At 39.4% G+C, this 17,776-nt stretch overlaps 1 protein-coding gene across 1 annotated transcript in view; it reads right to left on the bottom strand.

Moving 5' to 3' along the window:
- The window catches only part of NCK1 (NCK adaptor protein 1), a 74,790-nt gene extending 62,523 nt beyond the window's left edge, over nt 1–12,267 (bottom strand). Inside the window, exon 1 of the mRNA XM_061167659.1 lies at nt 12,138–12,267. The gene's annotated coding sequence lies outside the window, so the exon portion shown is untranslated. The remainder of the gene's footprint in view (nt 1–12,137) is intronic.
- Between the last annotated feature and the right edge of the window lie 5,509 nt (nt 12,268–17,776).

Raw genomic sequence — 17,776 nt, 5'->3', positions numbered from 1 at the left:
CTGTAATAAATTCAGTAAAAACTTTAAAAATAGTCCACATCCAAGAAAAAAAAAAATCTTAACACCAGTCATACTGGCTTAAAAGACACTCTATGACCTTACCTTCTTACTTGATTACCTCTGAAGTCTCTCTTCAAGGACACATTCTGAGGTACTGTAGGTTGGACTTCAAATATCATTTTGCAGGGATACAACTTAACCCATTACGTATGGCTAAACAATTCTTTGTATTATAAAATTCTGTTATAAGTAGTACGGTCTTCATTTTCCTGACTAGACACTGATTCCAAGTACATTTATCTTTTTTCATTCATTTTCCTTGAGTACTCAGAGGATCTCTCACAATGCAAAATGATGTTCCTGAACTCTCTGGGTAATTTTTTTTTTTTTTTTTTTAATATTTCATGAATATTTCTTCTCTACACTGTTCTCTTACCAGCATTTTTGTTACTTGGAAGTTGATCTCCTGGACCGATTTTTGAATTGTATTGCTGTTTTCTTTTAATCTGTTTTCCATCTTTTCCTCTACTTTATCCAAGGTCTACTCTAGGGCTTCCCTGGTGGCTCAGACAGTAAAGAATCCACCTGCAATGCAGGAAAGTTGGCTTCAATCCCTACGTCGGGAAGATCCCCTGAAGAGGGCACACAACCCACTCCAGTATTCTTGCCTGGAGAATCCCCATGGACAGAGGAGGTAGACAGTCCATGGGGTTGCAAAGAGTCAGACAGGACTGACTGACTTGCACTTGCTTCTACTTTAACTTCTATTCTTCTAGAGTGTTTTCTTCTTGCTACTACCCTCTAATTTTCAAGAGCTTTTTTTTTTTTTTTTTTGCTCTCATCCTCCAAATTCTTTTTTTCTATTTGTTTTGGTCTCCTGTATTAAAAAAGTTTTTCTCATTAACCTGGTAATCCTTGATTTGTTCATATTTAAAAGCTGGGCCCTAAAAACTGACTGTGTATAATTTAAAGAGTTTTTCTTCTTGGTTCTAACCAAGAATCATCCTCTAAGTCAGCAGTCCCCAACCTTTTTAGCACCAGGGACTGATTGCATGGAAGACTATTTTTCCATGGATCAGGTATAGTTTCAGGATTATTTAAGTGCATTACATTTATTGTGCACTTTATTCCTATTATTATTACATCAGCTTCACCTCAAATCATCAAGCATTAGATCCTGAAGGCTTGGGACCCCTGCTCTAAGTTCCTACTTGACTGTCAAGATTCTGGGCCCCCAAGAGAAGAGACTTCAATAAGGTTCTAACATTGAGCACATTTACATAATCCAAGTGTGTTCTCTGTAGGATACCTGGTCTTCAATTATATCTAGTATCTACCCCTCTCTGAGACACTGCATTTTATCCACTGTAGAGGATAAACCTTCAGTCTTCTGCTGAGGTAGTAAACAGGGCAGTCACTTAGCTGTACAAATATATCTAGGCTCATGCTGCCTTTTTTTGTAAATAATAGCTTACTGAGATATAACTCAAACACTATACAAGTGACCAATTTAAAGCATACAATTCAATGATTTTAGTATATTCAGTTGTGTAACCATCACAGTTTTAGAACATTTTCATTACACCAAAAAGAAATCTGTACCCTTGAGCAGTCATTTCTCATCTCCCTCTTATCTGCCCAATTCCCAGTCTTAGGCTACCACTAATTTACTCTGTATCTCTATAGATTTGTATTTTCAAGACATTTCATACAAAATAGAATCACATAATATGTGGTCTTTTGTGACTGGCTTCTCTCACATAAGCATATTGTTAAGGTTCATTCATGTTACAACATGTATGAGTCCCTCACTACTTTTATTATAATATGCATTTTATTTACCATTTATCAGGTGATGGACATTTGGGCTGTTTCTACTTTTTTGGCTATTAGAATTGACTGAGCTGGCTCCTTAAACAGGTTTTCAAATAATCCTATTTTTAGTACTACTCTTGCCTCCTTCTTCCACAAGAATACCTGATGATACAAATTCCTGAGCCTGAGCATTCTTTTCCATTTTCCCACTTCCAGTTTAGGACTGAACATTTTTAAGTCTACTAAGATGTTTCTTAGCCCAACCTAGACAGCATACTAAAAAGCAGAAACATTACTTTGTCAACAAAGGTCCGTCTAGTCAAGGCTATGGTTTTCCCAGCAGTCATGTATGGATGTGAGACTTGGACTATAAAGAAAGCTGAGTGCCCAAGAATTGATGCTTTTGAACTGTGGTGTTGGAGAAGACTCTTGAGAGTCCCTTGGACTGCAAGGAGATCCAATCAGTCCATCCTAAAGGAGATCAGTCCTGGGTGTTCATTGGAAGGACTGATGTTGAAGCTGAAACTCCAGTAGTTGGCCACCTGATACAAAGAGCTGACTCATCTGAAAAGACCCTGATGCTGGGAAAGATTGAGGGCAGGAGGAGAAGGGGACGACAGAGGATGAGATGATTGGATGGCATCACCGACTCGATGGAACATAGTTTGGGTGGACTCCAGGAGTTTGGGTGGACTCCAGGAGTTGGTGATGGACAGGGAGGCCTGGCATGCTGTAGTTCATGGAGTCACAGAGAGTTAGACACAACTGAGCGACTGAACTGAAGATGTTTCTATCAGTCTGTTGCTTTCCAGCTTCCAAATTTCATTGCTTCTTCCATTTTCTTTACCCGTACAGTTCAAATCTATAAAAAATAATTCTATATGGTAATCTTGGTAGGCTTTGGAGGGGAGTAAAAGTCAATGCATCTTTCACTCATCCATCTTTACACAGAAGTCTTTTGTATAATGATCTAAGAGTATGTAGTTGTTCTACTATTAATAATAATTATTAATAGTATTCTATTAATAGTATTCTATTAATATTATTAATACTATTCCATTAATACTATACTATTCCGATAATACTATTGGAATATAATAATAAATACTATTCCAATAATACTATTAATACTATTCCATTAATAGTATTCTATTAATAATTACTCAGTTATGCTAAAATATCCCAAATTATATTTGTAGATTTGTCTCCTTTTCAGTTCTGCCAGTTTTTAATCTACCAGGTTGACAAAAATTAGAATAACAATGCAAAGACAAGAACACTTTGTTGGTAAACAGATAAATCGGTTTTTTTTTTTCTGAATAATAGTTTGGCAACCATTATCAACACTTAAAACCTCTTTATCTTTGAACCTTGTTATTTGACACCTAGAAACTGACTGTAAAGCTCTTAATGTGCACCAAACATTGCTTAGCAGTTAAGAGGATTCATGAATTATCGTGTAATTTCAGTTCAGTACAGTCGCTCAGTCATGTCCAACTCTTTGCAACTCCATGGACTGAAGCACGCCAGGCTTCCCTGATCATCACCAACTCCCAGAGTTTACTCAAACTCATGTCCGTTGAGTCGGTGATGCCATGCAACCATCTCATCCCTCTGTCATCCCCTTCTCCTCCTGCCCTCAATCCTTCCCAGCATCAGGGTCTTTTCAGATGAGTCAGCTCTTTGTATCAGGTGGCCAACTACTGGAGTTTCAGCTTCAACATCAGTCCTTCCAATGAACACCCAGGACTGATCTCCTTTAGGATGGACTGATTGGATCTCCTTGCAGTCCAAGGGACTCTCAAGAGTCTTCTCCAACACCACAGTTCAAAAGCATCAATTCTTTGGCGCTCGGCTTTCTTTACAGTCCAACTCTCACATCCATACATAACTACTGGAAAACCATAGCTTTGACTAGAAAGACCTTTGTTGGCAAAGTAATGTTTCTGCTTTTTAACATGCTGTCTAGGTTGGTCATAACTGTTCTACCAAGAAGTAAACGTCTTTTAACTTTACAGCTGCAGTCACAATCTGCAGTGATTTTGGAGCCCAAAAAAATGAAGTCTGTCACTGTTTCCAGTTTCCCCATCTATTTGCCATGAAGAGATGGGACCAGATGCCATGATCTTAGTTTTCTGAATGTTGAGTTTTAAGCTAACTGTATCATGTAAACTTATAATACTCTTCTGAAGAATAAGCTTAAAAAAGGCTTAAGCCCAAACAAATAGTCTACCTATTTGTTTGTAGATGAAGTCTACCTAGTGAAGAAGTCTACCCATAATGGAATTTAAGTTGCCTGACTCTAGAATCTTTATAAACTTAGATATACTGACTCAGGGCTTCCCTGATAGCTCAGCTGGTAAAGAATTCGCCTGCAAGGCAGGAGACCCCAGTTCAATTCCTGGGTCGGGAAGATCTGCTAGAGAAGGGATGGGTTATCCACTCCAGTATTCTTCGGCTTCCCTTGTGGCTCAGCTGGTAAAGAATCTGCCTGCAATGCAGGAGACCTGGGTTTGATCCATGGGTTGGGAAGATCCCCTGGAGAAGGGAAAGGCTACCCACTCCAGTAATCTGGTCTGGAGAATTCCATGGACTATATATAGTCCATGGGGTCGCAAAGAGTCGGATACCAACGACCGAGTGACTTTCACTTTCACTTTACACTTTCATACTGACTTAAAAGGATGTTTATAAAACACAAGTTAGAAAACAAGATGTAGCATGTGATCCTATTTTTAAGTTAGCATGAGTTTATATATTCACAGAAACAACTCTGGAATATACATATCAAAAAATAACAGAGATAGGGACTTCCCTAGCAGTCCAGTGGTTAAAATTCCATGCTCCCAGAGCCGGGGACATGGGTTTGATCCCTGATCAGGGAACTAATACCCCACATGCCACTTGGTGCAGCCAAAAAGAGAAAAACACATAAACACTAAAGACAATTATCATTTAGAGGAAAGAAAAAGATCATTATACAGAAATCTGTGATGAGACTGCTCACACAATTAGGACTAAACTTAGTTTTTCAGCAGCTAGGACTTAAAGGATAAGACATTTATTTCCTATAACAGTAATTCCTGTTTCTCCCATTCTGCCACGTGGCTTACATTAATTCTATCATTTCTGACTGATATCAGGTGGAAAAATACAAGTGCACACACACACACACACATATATACATATACTACTGCCTGAAACAGCTTCCTGTCTAGAGCCAATTTATTCTGCCAGTTATGATTTACCAACTACAGAGAGAGCAGTTGAAAATGGCTCATTTAAAATATGACTTGGGCCTGTTCTTAATACAACTGTCCCTCTGCCATTTTTCAAAGTATACGCACTCATGTTCTGCACTTAGGTGACAAGATAAATAACAATGCACGTGTATACTCATTATGTGTTGTGATTTATTTCTTCAATATTTTGTGTCTACTTTTTGAGATTTTAAATTAAAAATATCTCATATCTCTGAATAGAGTATATCCTACCAATTCTTAGTCATAACTTCCATGTTATGCACTAGACCAAATTAAAACAAAGAGTTTCAGGAAGTTCCAAGATTGTAAACTTAAGCCTGAGTAGGACTAAAAGTAGTTATAGTCTAGAAGCTTTATTAAAGGAAATCAGAACCATTACAGCAAGAACAAGGTACACACTTTTTCTGTAAAGGGCCAAATAGCAAACATTTTAGTCTTTATGGGCCACACATAGTCTCTATTACATATTATTCTCTTTTTTACAACCCTTTAAAAATGTAATACCATTCAGACTACTCTCGCCAGAAATAATTAAAGACTGGCATACCCTACCAAAAGTAGGGGACTGAGAACTCCAGCCCCTCACACAAAAAGAAACTGGCAGCCAAACTTCAAGCCCTCAAGCAGATTTGCATTTTCCTTCACGAACCTGACCCAAGAGGAAAACATCTCCTGGACATCAATCAGGGTTTTCTTTAAAAATGGCTCACTTAGGCCACCATGAAGTCTTTAAGTCCCCATCAATTCACTCTCTAGATAATATCCAAGGATTACTGACACTTAAGTAAGTCTCCAACAGAAAAGCTGGAGACCAGTTTAGAAGGAAAGAGGCTGTAAAAAGAAAAAAAAAAGGTTTTTGTCTTTTTTTAAAAATTATATTCAGAAATTAAAGACAAGGCATCCATGACAAAAGCACAAGATGTGCTCTATAAAAGAGAAATTTTAAGAAAAAAAGAACTCTTGAAAAAGCAAAATCTTCACAACAAAAAAAGGAAAATTCAACACCAGGCTTAGGAAATAAAGTTAACAAAGACTCCCAGATAAAAAAGAGCAAAAAGACTAGGAGGTGAAAAGCAAAAGAAAAAGGAAGTATTATTAGAGGACTAGTCTAAGAGATCCAAACAAATAACAGAAGTTTCATAGCAAGAGGAGATACAAACAGAAGAGAAAACCACTGTTAGGAACTGAATTGTGTCCTGTCAAAATTCGTATCTTGAAGCCCTAGCCCCCCACGTGAATGTATTTGGAAATATGACCTTTAGGAGGTAGCTATGGTTAAAAGAGGTCATAAGGGTGGCGCCCTAATCCAACAGGATTGGTATCCTCCTAAGAGGAGGAAAGATACAGTTCTTTCCACAAAAGGCCCTGTAAGGACACAGTGAAAAGGGTCTACAAACCAAGAAGCAAACTCATCAGAAACCAATCCCAATGGCACCTTAATCTCAGACTTCCAGCCTCCAGAGCTGTGAGAAAATTAGTACCTGTTATTTAAAACACACAGTCTGTGGTATTTTGTTATGGCAGTCTTAGGTGATTAACCTAACCATCAATTAAGAAATTAAAGAAAAAAAAGAAATTAAAGAAAAATTACCAGAACTGATGAACATAATTTGGTAGATTTGGAGGGCATAATGAATAACATCTAGGGAAACGCACAAAACTAGATGTATTTCATGAGAGTATGCCAAGTCACAGTCTCCTGAAATTAAAAAAATTCCAAAATGGCCAAAAGCATTAGGATCAGGAATCAGAATGTCTTCAGAATTCCTAAAACAGTTACAAACTAGAAAACAATGGCGAGATGCTTTCAGAATTTCTAAGGGAAATTATTTCCAACCTACAATACATTACTCAACCAACCAAATCAGTGGGAAGACCTACATAAATAAATAAAGGAGGGGTTATTAATGCAGATCTCAAGTTTTCACAGGAATCTACTGTGGGATATAACCTGTCAAAAAGGGGGGGGGGGTCAAACCAATTAAAAAAAAATTATGATTCACAGCAAATAAGAAATTTAAGACAAAGGGAATAGTTTTATGGTAATGGGGGAAATCCCAGGAAACTACTGTAGACCAGCTAAAGAACTAGTTTGATCAAGTGCAAAAACTAGTAAACAAAAACAGAGCAATTCTACTCCCACATATATATATACTCAAAAGAAATAAGGGTGTATGTCCACTAAAAGAGTTGTTAAGTAAATGTTCACAGCTGCTTTATTCACAACTGCTTTAAAAAAAAAAAAAAGGAAATAAATATTCATTAATGGTGATTTTTTTCCCCCTATCTATTCAACCAACAAAATACAGTCATCAGTGAATAAGACCAACTACTTCTGCACCCAACATCATGGGTGAATCCACAAACATAAAGTTAAGTAAAAGCAGCCACAAAAGAGTATATATAGTATGGTTCCACTTACATCAAGTTCAAGAACAGGTAAAAATAATCTATGGTAATACAGGTGAAAACGGTGATTACTTTGGGAGGCAAGAGGCACAGATTGGGAGGAAGCAGGAGAGAGCCTTCTGGAGCACTGGGAATGTTCTATACTTTGACCTGGGTGATGGGTAATACGATGCCTACAAATGGAAAAATTCATTATGGATACACTGAAATTTGGGCACCTTAAAATTTAAAAAAATATAACAATACTGTCTCTAAACAAGTTTTTAAAGAAATTAATGGACTTTTCAATTGGATCCCACAACAGGAACTAAGCAAAAGGAAAATTTTCTAAGGCCTTATACACAAAGATCTTTATTTCAAAGTTATTATAATAGGAAAAAAAAACTAGGAATACCATTTAAAAAACGAGTGCCATGCAAACTCTGGATTTCTCTGGCATAGGAGAGAAATTATTATTTGATGTGTTTTTATTATTAGCAGCCAAACTTATTACCCTAAGGAAGCCATCTGCTAGACGGGTTTACAGGCTACAAGGCAAAAAAGAGCTTGGTTATTCAAGGCCCAAAGAGCAGCCTAAAGGAAAAAAGATAATGACAAGAGATGCAGACAGAAGCTGGCAAAAGCTAAATCATGGAAAATTTCACAGGGCTTTCTAAGAACAAGTTAAAAAAAAAAAAGAAAAAAAAAATTAACTGACTTCCCAGGCAGCAAATTGAGAGGTGGTATAGGAGGTATTCTAAATGTACCTAAAAATAATGTTACTTAAAAACATACAGTATCTGGAAGTGATCAAGCATTTCCAAAAACTTTTCCAATGCATTGTTTAATTAACAAAATGTTTTCATAATATACCTGGAATAGGCATAAAGTACAAGGAATATTAAATTCTTTGTTATATTTATTATCTCAACTGATCTAAGTGCAACATGATTTTGAAGCATGTACTGAGACTTCTGGAAGGATAGTTCACACACACACACACAAAAAGACCTTTTTAGATGCATTCATTTTTTAAAAAGATTTCCCCAAGCCATACTCTCACTGCTTTATTCAACTGGTCTGTTTAAACAGAAATTACTCATAGCACACTTATCCAATTTAGCACTCCTTAAGTACAATTTCAGGAATAAAGAACAAGAGAATCAGTGTTTCAACAGTTTATTTTAGCAGATAATTTATTTAAACAAATAAAAATAAGCCATTTACAAACAACCAAAAAATAAAACAAAAATAGCTTCTAATTTGTTTCAGGCCAAAAATGCCAAGCATACCCTGGAGATATTTCACCTAATTTTTCCGTGCTACTTGTCTTGTTACATGAATATTAAGAAAAATACCAAGGAAACTCTATGCTGCTGGTTTTAACAGAAACTTTAGGGGGGGGGGGGGGGGGAGGCGGGCAGAGTGTGAAGAATAAACACACAAAAGCTCTCCAACTTTCCAAGTGGAACAAATGATTTTCAGAATGTTCTGCTCAATAAACAGATTGCTCAATAATCTGGTTCTTGACAGAACAAAATGAAAAAATAGCAAAAGTGTTCCTGTTCTATCAAAAAGAGCATTTAGTTAGATCAATAAACTCAAGATGCCTTACAAGTAAAACATTCGTTTACATTTACTTTCAAGGCTCCCAAAGAGTTTCTCTTTTTCAAGAGATTCAAACTAAAATCCAACAGTAAAACTTGTAAGAGATTCATTTTTAATGGGTCATAGGACTCAACAATGGACACGCCAATTTATTTTAGTTAATGCTGCTAATATACCCAACAAGCTAGAGAAAGACTTCATATAGACTTTAAATCACTGTTTCAATGATTCAAACAATTCAGGTCATAAAGATTCCCCTCCCCTCATACAGAAGTTCTGAATCTAGTTAATACACACAATGCAAAGTAATGTGATGCAAACAATACAAAATGATATTGCAAGAGATGAAAAGAAGTATAGTTTCATAAGAATACACACATAAATTTTTTTTTTTAATATACAGAACTTGAGTTAGGAAATAGTAGGAAATTAAGGTTTAAGTGAGCTCTGCCAGGGTCACTAGGTGAATTTCAGTGAACTCAGTCTGTATGGATTACATTTTCCCTATGTATAAAATGGAAAGATGGATTCCAACATTCCCACAATACTGTTCCATAGTACTATAATACAAGTACACATATTAAAAACCAAAGAAATGACAAAACAGTAAGGACTGTGGGTTCAAAGGAAAGTAACAACACAGGGAACAGAAGGATTTAGAAGGCTGTGAGAAAGGACCAAATATGAAATGTCAACAAAATCTGACTTTACTTGCCACTTAATTTAAGGAGGAAAATTTCTTTTAAAGAATACTAGCAATAAACAGGCAGTCAAAGTGTCAACAGACATGAAGGCAGCAAAATACACAATCTAGATGAGAACAAGAGATTGGTTTGTGTTAGGGCGGACAGCTCCTATAGAGAATTACTGCTATCATTAAAAAAAAAAAAAAAAAACATGTTTTGAGCAGACTGTTAGAAGGCTGGCAATTCTGAACTATACTCTAAATAACAGGGAACGAATGCTGGCTTAACAGTGAGGGCGGTGGAAACATTATTTTAGAACAAGACAGAAGCCAGGACATACTAAGCAGGGAGAAAAGAGGCAGAAAATCCGGTTAAAAGCTACTGGGGGGAAAAAAGAAAACTAGTGGGAAGAACAGATATCTGAAGGAAATTTCAGAAAATGGCTGACAAAAATTGGGCAATGTTATGTGGTGAGAGGAAGTCTAAGATAAAACCAAGGCTTATGCTTGGGTAGTTGAAGGCATGCTAAATATCACCAAAACAAAGTCAGTATATGGAATCAGTTTTGAAGGAAGACTATAAATTATATCTTTCAAAGAAAGTGAGGAACATCCAGACAGAATTGTTGCCTTATTAAATAATCTTTAAATGTCATTTTTGGTCCTGTCAGTTGTCTTCCTAAAACAGCACAGCAAAGTATTGACAGAGAATTTGTTAAATGCTTAGTGATTTCAAGAGTTTCCTCCAATTCTACTTATTGACTAAATAAGTAAATCATTTAGTCTTCTGGTGTAGGCTGAAAAATATCTGGTATTCTTCCATATTACAAAGGTAAGTAAATTGTAAAAATTGTTAAACTATAAAAGAATAAAATAAACAGGATATGTATTTATTAAGTCTTCTTGACAAGTGATTTATAACAACATTTGCATCAAATCTACCTTGAGTTTTGACAGGGAAGTTCTCAAAGGTGCAAAAATCCAGTGGCCTAAAACATATTTCAATATCTAAAAAAACTTACCATGTATGTTTCAAGTTTTATTTTCAAGGACCTGAAAGCACTAGTAAAATCTAGACTAAATATTTAGAAAAACAGAGAAAACAAGTTTAAAATTTAATATATGAACAAGCACAGCTGAGAAATCTTGAACATTCTGCAAACTGTTCACAATTTTCCAAAGAAAATGGTAAAGTTTGCAATGAAAATGAAATAAAACTACTATTAATCAACCAATGCATAGTTCTCGAGTTTCTATCAAACTATGAATGGGATACCTATTTAAGAACTGAACATTACTGACAATTACCAGACAAACAGAACCTTCTTCTTGGATAATTTCCCCATTTACTCTGTAAACTCCCTGAAGGTTGAGACACAGCGCTTTCCACTTGCTTAATAAACTGTATGGCTGGTCTTTCTTACAGCTACCAAAATAAGATTTTTAAAAATGAATAGGTCTTGCAACACTTACTCGTCCTGACTGGACAGTGCGCTTTTTTTGCTAGCCACCCAAGATGCGGATAGAAATTTCTCCTTCAACTCATCCTTTCCTAATTCCCATGGTTTCTTGCCAAAGTCAACGGGCAGAATTATTTTAAGTGACTAGTTCATTAGTGTGACGCTAAACTGGGCGTCTATAAAGGGCTCTCAGTCCCACACAAAATCCAGCTTCCCGAGCTTCTAACGGCAAACTTTTATGGACACACAGAAGAAAGGTTACAAAACCAACTATCAAGATACATTTTTTTCCCGGGATATATTACAACTCAAGTCAAAAGCTTACAGCCCAAGTAACTCACGTACGAATCCATAAGATTAAAATAACCCAGGTTTCCCGACGAGGGAAACGGCTGGGGGCTGGGTGGGGGGAGGGGCGGGAGGCGCATCCCGAGGATGTCCATCCTCCGCACCCGGAACGGCTCCCTCCCACTCCTAGAGGTGAGCGCCCCCACCACCACCTCCACCACCACGTCCCTACCTCCGCGGCCCCGGAATGCGCCACAACAGCCGTCAGGACTTTTAGAGAGGACAAGAAAAGGAGAAGGGTGCACGCCACACACTCGACCTCCCAGCCTCCGGGGGCGGCCGGCCGCAACGCTCACCCGGACCCAACGCTCCAGGGATAGACAGGAAGGTCGTAGGGCTGCGCCGCCCAGGGCAGTGGCCGAAGGGTCGCGCGGAGCCGCGAGGCAAAAAGCCCAGGCCCGACCAAGCGGCCTCCCCGCCCCCTCCGGCTTAGCTCCGGGCCGGCAGACGGCGCCCCGGGAGCTAACTTCAGCAGAGAAGAGGAAGCACCGCGGCAAGTAACGGGCTATGTGGGTTCCCCGGACGAGAAAAGACTGTCTGTGCGTCTGCCTGCCGGCAGGACCGTCTCACCTCCCCTCTGCCGAGCCCGGGCGGCGCCAGCTCACTTGAGGAGGGTAGGGACGCCGCCACGGCCGCCGCGATGGCCGTTACGGCACGAGGCCTCCGCTCTGCCGCCGCGTAGCTCTGGGGAGAGGGGCGGGGCGCGCGCGGCGGGAGGGCGGGGCTGCAGCGCCGACTGGTCGCGAGGCCCTGGGCGGACCCGCGCGGACCGGAAACCCCCCTCCCTGCCCAATCTGATGGGTTCAGTCTTCCCCTTCCCTCCTATCACTGATGCGAGGGCGGTCTTCGCCACGCTGGGATTGGGCGAGCCTGCCTGTCAATCAATTGCTGTGCTTGGTGAAGAGCTGAGGCTGCTTCGCGGAGAGGGGGTGAGAGAGACAGAAGTACCCTGCCTGTCTCTGGGTTTGGATGCTTTTGTGTCTCTGGCTGATTATTCTGGGGCCTTCCTCCTCAGCGCCACAGGAGAGTCCATAGCAAAACTGACTGCTTTCCGAGTTAAGCCCTGACTGCTCTGGGAGCTTTCTTCTGGCTTCTGCACCTGAAGAAGGTCTTACCAGCGGAAAGTTGTTAGGGACGGGGAGCGAAAATGAAAAGCAAACAAAAAGGCCTGAACGTGGAGTCCTGAGAGAAAAATGTAAGACGTGTCCTTAATTTGAACCACAAATCAAAATAAGCTGAGTCTGAGGGCCTTCGAAGCGCCCTGGTGCGTGGATAGCTTCCATTCTTGGCTGCGGTAGCCTTGCTGTGAAGACAGTGACTTTCGGTGCCAGGTCTGTCCTTAGCGGCCCAGCCCCAGACACCTGCCATCAGTAAGTTGGTTCTCCCCACGCCGGCGCTTCAGACTCCATCACCTGCCTCTTCCTCCCCAGGCTTCTCTGCGGCTCTGCTTAGGCGTTTCCCGCCCAGGGGAGCCTGGTGAGTGCACAGGTGTTTTCCCCATCCAGTTGCTGAAAGAGCCAGACTTTTTGCGACTCCATGAATCTGAAGCCCACCAGGCTCCTCTCTCCATGGAATTTGCCAGGCAAGAATACTGGAGCCGGTTGCCATTTCCTAGGGATCCAACCAGCGTCTCCTGCACTGGCAAGGGGATTCTTGACCACCTGAGAAGACCTCCCTACCCCTACCTGGATTGTAAACTCAAATCAGGAATCATGTCAGTACTCAGTTTTTCCCCAGTACCTAGCACATGGTAGTGTTAGGCACTTAGTCCTGTCTGACGCTTTGCCACCCCATGGACTGTAACCCATGGAATTGTCCAGGCAAGAAAACTGAAGTGGGTTGCCATTTCCTTCTCCAGGGGATCTTCCCGACATAGGGATCGAACCCAGGTCTCCCACTTTTCAAGCAGATTCTAGCACATGGTAGATCGTCAGTATTGCTTAAGGCATTAGTACAACTTCGATTCCCAATTTCATTCGTTTATGCTTTTCTGTATTTAACTTCAGAATTATTCATTTGGATCCTAATAGAGGAATATGGTTCACTTGCCATATATAGAATCAAACGGTCAAGCATAAATCACCTGTGGCCCCTTCCTGGCCTCAAGTTGAGAGGGCAAGTGGACCAAGAAAATCTGGGCAGCAACTCCATCTATATCCTATAATTAGGATCTGAAGTCAATAATGTAAGTGGATTTTGGATTTCTTCTAAGGATCTAAGTACCTTTGTATATTTTATCATGGCTGCTATGGACTGAATTGTGTCCCCCTCTCAAAATTCATATGTTGAAGCTCTAACCCCGCCAATGTAAGTGTATTTGGAGACAAGACCTTTCAGAGGTAATTTAGGTTAACTGAGGTGATAAGAGTGGGGCCCTAATCCTATAGAATTAGTGTCCTTTATAAGAAGTGACTGCAGAGACATAGACACTGTCTTGCTGTCTGTCCTCACAACTAGAAGACACAGTGAGAAGGCAGCCATGTGCAAACCAGGAAGAGAGCGTTCACCAGAAACTAACCATGCTGGCATCCAGACGTGGGACTTCCAATCTCCAAAACTGTGACAAGTTAAATTTTTGTTGTTTAAGCCACCCAGTCTATGGCATTTTGTTATAGTAGCCCACACTATTGTTACAGCTCTAACACAATAGTTTTGTTTGTTGATACATCTTATAAAGTTTATGGATCGAGATATTTCATTCATTTTTTGAAGCTGTATAAACCCGTTGTCCAGAGGTTGAAACTATTTCTCCAAGATAGTTTCACACAACAAACTGTTAGGTACACCTGGCTCATAACAAACTTAGCTATACCTGGCTTGTTTCAACTTTAGTTTTTTAACATGTGATGGGATTAGGGGAATGTGAATACAAATATAACAAGTAAAATAGTCCTTGCTATCAGGTAGCTTAGACCACTTCCATAAATGGGGAAAATAAACCCAGAAAAAAAAATATGCTGAAGTCGTAACTTTAGAGTTTATTTTGCAAGGGATTATGTATTTTGAATGGGTCAATGATCTGAACAGACTGTGAGCTTTTGATTCAGATCTCTTAACTACTGTGGGCCATCTGTTTAAGTAATAGAAGAAGTAAGGGAGAGAACTTTTTCATAAAAGGATTTTAGTTTCCTGTAAATATGTGCTTTCCTTTTAACTTTTCTTTAAATGTTCCCTAATCACCCTATTCTTACCAGGAACTCTTAAGAAAGAAAGAAAGAAAATCTCAAAAAATATAAGAGAAAGAGAAGGAATTGAAGAATAAAAATAAGGAAACAGCAATGAGAGGAAAGCTTTGGGGTAGATAGACAGGAAGTCATGTATGAAATTGCTCTATAGTGTACTTAGAATTATGGACCCCATGTTTGTAAGGGGTGGGTGTTGTCCCAGAGACCTTTCACACTGTCTCCCCAACTTCCGAATAGAAACATGTGCTTGACTTCTTCTTCCTCTCTTTTAGCGGAACTCAAACCAAAAATGGGAATCAACCCTGGTAATTAGTTCTGAGTGGACTAGCCAGAATCAGGCAACAACATTTAGGTCAAAACTTATGATCTATGGACTAGAAATGGGGTTTCAGATACAGGTAGCTAATCAATCTAGGATAAGAACACATAGGTAGTTCACTTCATTCATCCCAGAGGAAAGAATTTGGGAAGACAAGGAAAGGAAAAATGAGCCTCTGTGTGTCAAGACCTTTCCCAGGAAACTATTGAGGACTTGTAGTTAGAAATGATTAGAGAGAATGATCTGGTTTAATATCACTGTAAGGACTATGTAGGACAAAACAAACAAACAAACTCCTACCTACTAAATCAGTAAGAAGTCACTAATCACAGGCTTGACTGTGAAGTGTAGAAATTAGTGAACTCTAATAACTAAATTGGAGAAGGCAATGGCACCCCACTCCATTACTCTTGCCTGGAAAATCCCATGGACAGAGGAGCCTGGTAGGCTGCCGTCCATGGGGTCACGAAGAGTCTGACACGACTGAGTGACTTCACTCTCACTTTTCACTTTCCTGCATTGGAGAAGGAAATGGCAACCCACTCCAGTGTTCTTGCCTGGAGAATCCCAGGGATGGGGGAGCCTGGTGGGCTGCCGTCTATGGGGTCACACAGAGTCGGACACGACTGAAGTGACTTAGCAGCAGCAGTAACTAAATTCACTTTCTGGGTTGAGTAGTATTACTCTTTTATGGGAATTAATTAAACAAAAATTTATTGAGTTCACTCTGTGTTAAGCACTATAATACATACCAGAGATCTAAAAAATCGGTCTTAAAGGAGCTCCATCCAATGTCAGAGAATGAAATTTCAACTGATGCTTATTATTTGTATAGTAAATACAGCAATAGATGTCTACAGGGAGACATTAGGCCACAATGCGAGGGGAGGTGTGTGTGTGGTCAAGAGAGTCAAGGTAAACAAGTAGGCAACAAAGAGAAGGGCTTTTCATATAGAGGGGCCTCCATAAATTTTTTTTTAAATTTTTTAAAAAAGGAAGTACACAACAGTAGAATATTGCTAGAGCAAAAGATGACAAAGTGTAAGCAAGAGTGGGTTAAACAAGTTAAGGGCCTTTGTTTTTATACTATAGGCAGTGAGAAGTCATCAAAGAGTTTTCTTAACAGCACTTTAAACTGTCATTCTGTTGCTTTCTGGACTCCACTGTTTCTGATGAGAAGCTGGCTGTAATTCTTATTGTTTTTCTGTAGGTCAGGCTGCTTTTAAGGTTTGTTTCTTTATCTTAGTTTATCAGCAGTTACAGTATGTTTCTAGGTGTGGTTTTCTTTGTATTTATGCTGCTGGGGTGTTCACTTATTTCCCTGGATGTGTGGCTTGCTGGTTATTGTATCTTTTTATTGAATTTGGAAGACTCTTGGCCAGCATTTCTTCAAGTATTTTTTCCTGCCCATTCTCTCTTTCTCTGTGACTATACTTACATTTATGCTAAATTTCTTACTCCTTAGTACAGGTCATTCTAAGACCTATTCATTTTTTTACAAATCTTTTTGTTTCTTTGCTTCAATTTGCATAATTTCTATTGAGAGCCAGTAATTCCTGAAAAATCTGAATGTTAAAATTTTCCCAAAAACACAAACACCCTACAAATGGCTGTGGGTTCCTTTGGGGTATATCCAAAGGCATGTTAGTCAAGAGAACAGAAATCAAAAGATATTACAACAGAGAACAGAACTTACTACTGAGTGTTGATGGACTGGAAAAGCAAAAACGGAACACTGAAGTAGCCCAGATGTGGTAACTACAGAGAGCAGCTATCACCTCTAACCTGGCGAGACAACCAGCTGGCAGAGGAAAAATGTTGTTTGCAGGGTCTGAGCCATAGCATCACGTAGGAAAGTTATAGATGAGTATATCTGAAGTTAAGATAGCTCAATAACAATAACTTAATAACCAGTAGCATATAAACATTTGTTTGTGCTAAACTAGTAAAAACTTCCCAAATTGGATCCAAATTAATGCTACCTTATGCAGTTTTACAGACTTTTAGCTCTTTTGAAATGAATCCAGTACACAAAGTTTTCAGTTTTCTGCTGTACTATGATTACTGTTAGTGTCTTCCAGGAGTAAGGAGTGCCTTTGCTGCAGCTCACACACATACAAGGGCAGGTTTGGAAGAGATCGGCATAACTGAGGATGAGTAAACCCTGCTGCAGCATTCAGTCTCACACCATACAGCACAAAATGGCATAGACTAAGTAGAGCTGGCAGGAATCCATATTCTCCCTACCTCCATTTCCTATGCATTGCCTGATATGGCCAGAGCAAGGGGAAGACAGTTTCCTCTCCTAAGGCAGGACGACCACCATTGCCAGTGAAAAACCAACTCCTTTCCTTTGTTTTCCTCTTTCTTGCCTCAACTCCAGCTACTTTACCCAGCCCAATCATCTGTAGGTCCCTAATGCAAACAGATGACAAAAAGAGGGCTTGGTATTCAGCATTTCATCTTATAGAGTTCTGAATATTGAAGGATTTTTGTTGAACACTTATAGAACATTGGACATGAACATTTTTTCTAACTTCTTAATCTCTAGGACTGCTGAATTTCCACTGGAAAGGAGTCATTTCTTCAAGTCTTATGTTCTTTAGTGCTAAAAGTTGACATTCTCTACCACCTTTTATTATTTATAATAAATAATAATTTTATAATAAAAATTACCTTTTATTATTAACAGCAAAGAGACCAGA

This window comes from Dama dama, chromosome 19 (assembly GCF_033118175.1).
Source record: "Dama dama isolate Ldn47 chromosome 19, ASM3311817v1, whole genome shotgun sequence".
NCBI classification, from domain to species: Eukaryota; Metazoa; Chordata; class Mammalia; order Artiodactyla; family Cervidae; genus Dama; species Dama dama.
This window is presented reverse-complemented; position numbering and strand designations above follow the sequence as displayed.